Genomic DNA, 6,805 nt, shown 5'->3' with positions numbered 1-6,805 from the left:
ACAGAATTTTGATATCTGGCCAAAATGCAAGAAGAGAGAATATCTGTTTTTCTGTGTGGTAGGCTGCCAAACTAGGGTTAGAAAAATGCAGAAAATCCACTTATATACCACTGTTTAACAATGCTTAATCAATGCCTAAGCTTGCTTAGGTTAAAAGAAGGCAATTGCACATTTGCTAATTTGGTCAAGTGTATAGTGGAGGTGTGAATTTGGCATGGTTTTGGGCCTTAAGACAGGCTGTGTACAGACTACACGTTTGCTGTTTTATGGCTGCACATGAATTGCTGTATGTGTTTTGCTTATGTACTTCCATTTGCAACATTGCCAAATTTGTGTTTTTGGAAATGGAGGTGTATTTGTCTGCACGAATTTGGGCTTGAAAGGCTGCAAATGACCAGCACAAATGCTGTTTTTGGTCTGCTAAAGGAATGCTGTACTTGCTTTTGCTCTTTTCCAACCAATTGCTAAAATTGCCAAGATTGTACTATGGTCCAAAATGGTGGTAAAATGGTGATGTGATGATGATTTTAGGCTTTGAGCAAATCAAAAATAATATATGAAGCATTTCCCAATTGGCAAAAATGAGAAAAAAGTCCTAAATCAAAAAGTCAACTGTGAGTCAAACTTTGATTTTAAATGCAAAAGGTCCAAAAATGCCATTTTGAATGGTAAGGTTTTAGGTCATGAAATTTATATTTTTGGAAAGAGGATGAAAAATGTGATGTGTAGGAAAAAACCCCACCAAATTTGGCCTTATGGTTTGAGAGATATGGCCCTTTGAAGTTCAAAAATTGATGAAAATGATTTGATCATATCTTGACAACCACACATGGGATTTTGATGTTCTTGGACTTTTTGAAAATGGGAGAACAAGATCTTCAACTTTCATGTTGGGCAAAAATTCATTTGAAGCTTGTATCATGATGTAAGTTTAAGATCAAGAAGTTTCCATTTTTGGCAGTTGAAATTACAGGTCCACTTTCTATTTCTGGAAAATTTCTGATTGACTTGATTTTCTTCCATGATGGGGTTGAACATGATAGATGAGGCTTATACAAGCATGAATGAGCTTCTTCAAATCCATTCTATCCATCCAATCTCTGATTAAACCCACAGTTGACCAAGTTTGACTTTTCTGTTGACTTTTCTAGGGTTTTGGACTGATTGAACTACTTCTGATGATTTCCAAACCCTAATTCCTTGAGAATTTGATTTCAAATGATGTCTCAAGATGTATGAACCTTTTATTATTGATCATGGTGCCCAAATTCTGCAAGAATGGCCATCATCCATTGCTTTGACTGATCAATGACTGAGTTTGACCTAATTGCTGATGATTGCTTCAACTGCAAGCAACAAGGTTAGGCTGACAATATTTTTGTACTTTTTGAATGATAAACATATGAAAGCAAAGATATACAAATGCAAAGTATGCTTGGTGATCAAGAAACAAACCCACAAGGCAATCTATCCACTAGGAGGGAAGCAAAGGCATGCATTGATCCTTGAGGTTATGATATGAATGATATGGGCCATGAGGGATCTTAGGGCCCAAAATTGGGGTCTTACACCAACCACATTTCCACAATTTCTAATACCCTTGGAATATTTATCTTTGCTGTTGGAACCAAACTAAAATTTGACTATGGTAGATTTATGTTTGAACGAATTGTCAAGCATGCATCTAATAATGCAGTGAAGCTGCCTATAGCCTTTCCCTCTATGATTTGTGGGATTATCCTAAGTCAACACCCTGGGATTCTGAGTACTAATGACCTACCAAGTAGAAGAAAACCTGCTCTATCAGTGCACTATAAACTGTTTGAAGGCAGTCATGTCGAAGACATTGTCATGACATCTGCTATGAAAAAGCCAGCCTCAAAAGTTGGACTTATTGCTGAGCTGAAGGAGACGTGTAAAGAGTTGGGTGAAGGGATAAGGGTAGCAACAACTAGGAAGAAATCGTTGGAAGCCCTGATTGCAAGCTTGGAGCAAGCTGAAGGTGAGAATATTGAACATGCTAAGGAAGCTGAAGCCCACACCTCTAGTGAGAGGTTTGCAACTAATGATGAGACAAGTGGCAATTCTGTTTCTGATGCTGATGAAGTTGCAAGCTCAAGCTCCTCTGATTAGCTCCTTTGAATTTGGCCCTCATTGATGTGATGATTTTTGTTGCTGTTTTGATGGTTTTTTTGTGGATTTTGGCAGTTATGTTCTGCTGTATTGATGTTTACTTTGTTGGTTTATATCTCAACTTGTTTAAAGCTGGTTATGTACTTGGTTTTGTAACCCTTAACTTTTGACATTCTGGTTTTTGACTGAATAGACATTTATTTTGTCTCTTTGGTCTTTTTTGGTTAAAAGAGGGGAGAAGTAGCTATAGTTATAGATGATGTTATAGATGATGTTATAGATGATGTTGGAGATGATGTTGGATGTTTGATACAAAGAGAGAGAGAAAAGGGGGAAGTGTTCTGTCTGTGTAAAGCAGATTGGTGATAGTTGAAGGGGGAGGTGGTGTATCCTGAGCACAAGCGCATGTGTGTTTACTAGTTGCTATTTTTGCTAGTAATGTGTGTATGTTTACTTCTGCTGCTGAACTGATATTGTGATTGATTTCTTGTGAAACGTATGATCTGATGTATGTTTTAGCCAAAATTTTCCAAAGGGGGAGTTTGTTGGTTCTATGTGTTGGCATCAATTTTGGTAAAACCTAGAGTTATCACAAGCTGTCACGCGGGTTGTCTTGACATGTGATATCAGTTTCCTGCAGGATGTGTAAATATGGTTGTGGAGGATTTAGCTAAGATGTCAGACCCGATGTTAAGACATATGTATACAGAACATTCATTCTGAATGTTATGTATCTTAAGATTGCGCTTTTCATGCAAATTTGTGTGTGATTATGTGGAGATTGAATGCGCTTTTCAAGGAGTAATTTGATTTAAAACCAGAATGATCTATTTTCCAATAAGAGATTATTAGTTATCGTTAATAAGAAGATACGCAAGGAAAATAGATTTAGGGTTTTATGATGCCCAGGCCCATTCAAAAGCTTCTATTTAAAGGCCATGTAAAACCTGGTTTTAACAGAGAAGAACGAACGAAATAGTGAGAGAGTGTTAGGGTTTTAGTCTTGTGTGAGCTTGTGTATTGTGAGCCATTCATTCATCTTATTGATGTTTGAATTGGACTGACTTTTGTGTTGTAATTTGTTCACTCTAAGCTTTGAAGCACGAATGTGTGTTTACTTGGTTGAAGCTTTTAAGCAAGATCAAATATGTGTTCTTGAAGATTGTCTTCTTTCTTTGTAATATTTGTTTTTATATCACTGTTGTGATTGAGGGGGAGTGAGTAGGGTCTCATATCTAAGAGTTCTTAGATAGAAGTCACACCGGTAGAGATTAGGTGAAAAGACTGTAACTTAAAGTTGTTTACTGAGAGTCTTTGAACTAATTTTGTTTAGTAGATTTCCTTCCTAGCTTGGTAGCCCCCAGACGTAGGTGAGTTTGCACCGAACTGGGTTAACAATTGCTTGTGTCACTTGTTCAATTGTTTCTTTGTTTTCTATCCTGTTTATATTTTAGTTGTTGTTCAGATATTAGTGTCGTGACATTCCCTTCGACATCTCATATCTGATACCAGAATTTCAACCCCGACGTCATCGTCTCCTTCGAAACCTGTCGAAGAACCTTATCACCAAGGCTCAATAAGATGGAATTGTGGGTTTTCTCTACCATAGTCGTTTTTTCTTTGTTGTTAACGCAACATCCATGGCTTCGGTTCCCTTCAACGCTTCTAAAAAACTCTATTGAACCAGTAGGGCTTTCATTTTCAAGCGCCACATACCAAAATTGTTCACTCCGATGAACTTTTTAATCTCATACTTTGTTGAAGGCATCTTTTTCACGCTCACCACACCAATTTGTTGTGAATACGATACCGGAATAAGAAAGTATAATCGGTTTCTTAATCGACAAGAAACCCACAAAGGTAGAAAAAAGGGAAGCAGGAAGAACACAACAAGTTGGTTATAAACAGCTATTCTTTACTTTCTCTTTGAAACAAGATTACAAGTGTTACAGAATAGCAAATAACATCTCTCGCCCTAATTAGGATTAGCGTTATACAATTATGAGAGACTAGTATGTTATTTATAAGAAAACTAACACACTAAACTAATGGGCTTTTACACACAAGCCCATTACACAAGCTAACTTAGAGAACAAGATAACTTAAACAATTGGGTATAACAAATAGGCCTAATTCGACAAGCTAACAATTCTAGCATACTTCGACTATATCATGTGAGCAGACTTTGACGGTATGCTAATGATCCTGTCGGATTGTCAAACCAAAAAACTATCATTCGATCATACTAGAGTTTGATCCAATATCTAATAAATGTATTGAGCATTGAAGAATAAAAGTGGTTTTCCATTAATTTGGGTGCTATGTACTCTGTTAAGTTTATTTATTGAATCAAAGTTCAACTTTTGTTTAGAAAAAACCAAATTACATAAAGTAAAAACATCATTATCTCAAGTATGTGTGTTTGAGGTACATTTAGTCTTCATTGTTAGAAGGAAAAACATATATTTTAAAATAATATAAAGTAAAGTGAAAATATAATCAACAACATAATGGGATATTCATTAAATTGCAAACTGAGTGTTCATTCATGTAATGGTTGAAATAGCTCCAAATTAGGAATTATCAATGGTACATACTAAATTATTGTCATACAAATTAATATGACGATGGCCAATTTGTAAAGTTTAATTTTCCAAGAGTAAATCAATTATTGAATATCAACCGTCCATATCAAAAGTTTATAATTACTTATCTTGAAGAAAACACCATGCTATGAATGAATTAATATTTACTTTCAGTTAAGCGTGATAGTTTTCTCACATTTATACATCAAATTAAGCTTCTAAACGCACCATAGTTTTTAATTTGTCAAATTCAAAGAAAAATACGTATCTCTAACTTTTCAGCAAAGTTATGTTGTCGAATTCCAAATTTCTTATTTTCAAAAAATAAATGGATTTTTTATCTTTTTAATTACTATCTCCGTTTTTTATTATAAGTCAATTTTAAAAAAATATATTGTAATATAACATAAGTCGTTCTATAATATCAATGAATCTTATCTTTTCTATTATATCCTTAAATATTTATTATTTTTTTTTTAATTATGTCAATTTATTTTTTTAATACCATTAATTAATAGCAATTTTGTAAAACTCTTCATATTTTCTTTTTTTTATATCACAATTATTATATTTTTTAATACATGTGAAAAGTCAAAAAGACCTGTAATAAAAAAAATGGAGCTGAGTACTTTTAATTATCAAAGTTTAAATAGAAATGCCCATATATCCTTCATGCATACTTCTCACAGTACACACTTGTGAGATGTCTTTTGATAATACATGGTCTCCACCATTGCCTAGTAGGGCCTAAATACCAATACCTAAGACATTTCACAAGTATTATTGAGCAGTTCAGACTTTGCTATATACACACACAAAATTCTTTTGATATCGTAAGTGATACTAAACTTTTTCTAGTGTATTAAGTACTATTGCCACCACCTAATTGCAAGTGTGACACTTCTTTCAAAAATTTAGTAGAAAACAAAATGAGTTCAGTTGGAACTCACAAGCTTTAATTTGAACAACATTGCGGCAAATATTTAGGGGGCATGGATATCAAGTACTTTAAAAAAAGTGTCTAATTTAAACAATTCACGGTTGTTAAAAAAATATTAGATGTGTTGATTTTAATGAGAAAATTAATATCATTTATTAGAATATCCCTATTAATTATAGATAAAGAATAATTGAGTAAAGTGAAAACTAATAAATAGGAGTATAATAGTGGAAAAATAATAATAAATATTGCATAAATATTATAAAAGGATAATTATTTTAAAATATAAAAAAAGTGTAAATGAGACACTTTTTATGAGACGGGTGAAATAAAAAATAAAATCGAAGAGAATTTAATTTTGAAACAGAAAAACTAATTAAAATTTTGTTGCACTTACAATTTCTTGACCAACAAAGTCTCGAGCCTCGGTAATCTGATAAAGGAAATAAATGAACAAAACATTGAAACTCAAATGCAATGTAGGTGTTATGATTCGTTAGCAGCACAACAAACACTATAATAGACATTTTAGTTAGTAAATAGAAATGCTTACATCATCATGCTACAAAAAGTTAAAGATCGGAGTTAAGCTGATCAGGGAACCTCAGACAACATGTGACACCAGACCATACATGATAGCAAATATCAAATTGTTAAGATCACCAACTGCATCACAAAAAATCAGATAATATCATAAACCTTATTGAACAAATGCAACAAAATTATAAAAATATGGATTAAAAAGTTTTATAAAAAGAAATTTCTTACAAAGAGAGTAGCGTTGTAGGGTTCCACCATCGTGTTAAAGACCTTAGGAGAAGGGAGAATTAAGAATGGAGAAAGTAAGCATCATCCTATCAGGGTATCCATTTCAGATTCAGTTCCTCCACCTAGTGAATCACATACTTGAAAACCTGCACACATCCATTTCATAATCAACCTCAAAACAACAATAGCTTATCAGGAAAAAATAATCAACCTCAACACCCATTTCGACGGCAAGATCGCTAGGCTAGCCGGAGACAGGGTTGAGAAAGAGGTGGCAGCGTTAAGGTTTCAAGGGAAAAGAGAGAGGAGAAGAGAAAAAATGAGAGAGAAAAACTTAGAATTGGAGTTGAGATGGGAGAGAGAAAATGGGCGAGAAGCA

General features: G+C 33.9%; 1 long non-coding RNA gene across 1 annotated transcript; it reads right to left on the bottom strand.

Annotated features, from left to right (window-relative positions):
- Positions 1-5,981: 5,981 nt before the first annotated feature.
- On the bottom strand, positions 5,982-6,805 carry LOC127135947 (uncharacterized). Its single transcript, XR_007808662.1, has 3 exons — positions 6,427-6,805; positions 6,212-6,324; positions 5,982-6,091 (listed from the first exon to the last, which is right to left on the bottom strand). It is a non-coding gene; the product is annotated as an uncharacterized LOC127135947 (long non-coding RNA).

This window comes from Lathyrus oleraceus, chromosome 1, assembly GCF_024323335.1.
Source record: "Lathyrus oleraceus cultivar Zhongwan6 chromosome 1, CAAS_Psat_ZW6_1.0, whole genome shotgun sequence".
Lineage (NCBI taxonomy): Eukaryota > Viridiplantae > Streptophyta > Magnoliopsida > Fabales > Fabaceae > Lathyrus > Lathyrus oleraceus.
This window is presented reverse-complemented; position numbering and strand designations above follow the sequence as displayed.